General features: G+C 45.4%; 1 pseudogene; it reads right to left on the bottom strand.

Annotated features, from left to right (window-relative positions):
- Positions 1-6: 6 nt before the first annotated feature.
- On the bottom strand, positions 7-928 carry LOC114636491 (annotated as a pseudogene).
- Between the last annotated feature and the right edge of the window lie 561 nt (positions 929-1489).

Below are 1489 nucleotides of genomic sequence, written 5' to 3'. Positions count from 1 at the left end.
TCCCCTTGGTGACACTTGGGTTAATTTGAGACCACACTCCTTGAGGAAGCTGATGGCTACTTCAACACTGTCTTCTGTTGGTCTCTCTAGGAGCAAAGTGAGCATCTCCAGGCACAGAAGCTCATGTGCCACATTTTGGTTACTAAGATGTGCCACAAGTTTGGAAGCAGTCAAGCAAAGTTGCTTATCATTTCTTTGATATCCTTTCCGAAAATTAAGAATTAGTCTCTTGAGGACTAACTCTACAATCTGTGGGAATTTTGAGTTGATGATTGCCACCAAAGCCGCATAAACGTGAGTGAAGATTGGAGAAGCACTCTGTGCTTGCAGAACAGATCTGGACAGCAATCCTCTCCCTCTGACGATGTTCTCTTGAAGGAGCTCTTGGATAATAATACTGATATTGGAGATGTTGACCTTGTTGATGAGTTGACTTCTTCAGAGCCTCCCAACTCACCCTCTGGTACGCTAAGCTGTTTTTATCTGTAATCTCTTCCTGCATCATCCTGAGCTTTGCGGGAGGAATATATGCTCCCCCAGTGTGGGTAAGCAGGGGATCCAGCTCATCTGTCCTCTTCTTCTTTGATGCAGGTTCTTCTTGAGTAGTACTCGGGGTTACTCCTCGGTCTGTGCTCCTTCTTTCATGAGATGGTGATTTCCAGGACCGTTTCCGCTGATCTGCATCTCTGTCTCTTTCTCTGCATTTCTCTCGGTCCCTACTTGGTGATTCCATGCTGTCACCATAAGAAGATCCTCTTCTAGAAGGCTCATAGACTGACAGGCTGTGATTAGAGTGGTCTCTGCCCCGGGAAGAACATATTTGTTTTGCATATGTGTCTTCTGGGGAGGAACTCCAGTGGGATGACTTGTGGCTCTCCATTCAGTTGTGGCCAGAAGACTGTCTGCTGTGTGCCACAGTCTTCTGCATTTTCTGCTGTCAGCTGACCCAATAAACCGAATGCCTCAGGTCTGATCAAGTGGTGCATCCTCAGTTGTCTTAGTTATACAACCAATCCCAGTACCAACTTCTGTAGTAGGCAGATTCTGTAGAATCAGAGAACCTAAAGAATTTGGGTAGTCCCACGAGGTTAGTTGTTTCAGCTGCTCTTCTGTAGGAAGAGATACCCACAGATGAGCTGGCAAGTGGATGAAAGCAGGCAAAAAAGATGGGACCTTCCTTCTTCCAGTGTTCTTATATAGTCCTCCAACATGGGGTATGGCCTCGATTAAACGGTGTGTACCACCACACCTGGATCTGGACTTGTTTGGTCCCAGGCTGACCTTGATCCAACAGGAATCCACCTATGTTTTTACCTAAGTATCCCAGTCAGTTATATTCATCAGTATGCCCAGCTGGGAAGAGTCATTTTATGGTTGTGGTGAGAAACTTTGGTCATTATTTCCCATGAGTCAATTCTTTCTATGTAAATGAGAACATATCTGTAGTATCTGGTTGCACGTAATTCTGATTGGCTGTGTGATTCTGTCA

Source organism: Grammomys surdaster, unplaced genomic scaffold, assembly GCF_004785775.1.
Source record: "Grammomys surdaster isolate TR1022 unplaced genomic scaffold, NIH_TR_1.0 124288, whole genome shotgun sequence".
Classification (NCBI taxonomy): domain Eukaryota; kingdom Metazoa; phylum Chordata; class Mammalia; order Rodentia; family Muridae; genus Grammomys; species Grammomys surdaster.
This window is presented reverse-complemented; position numbering and strand designations above follow the sequence as displayed.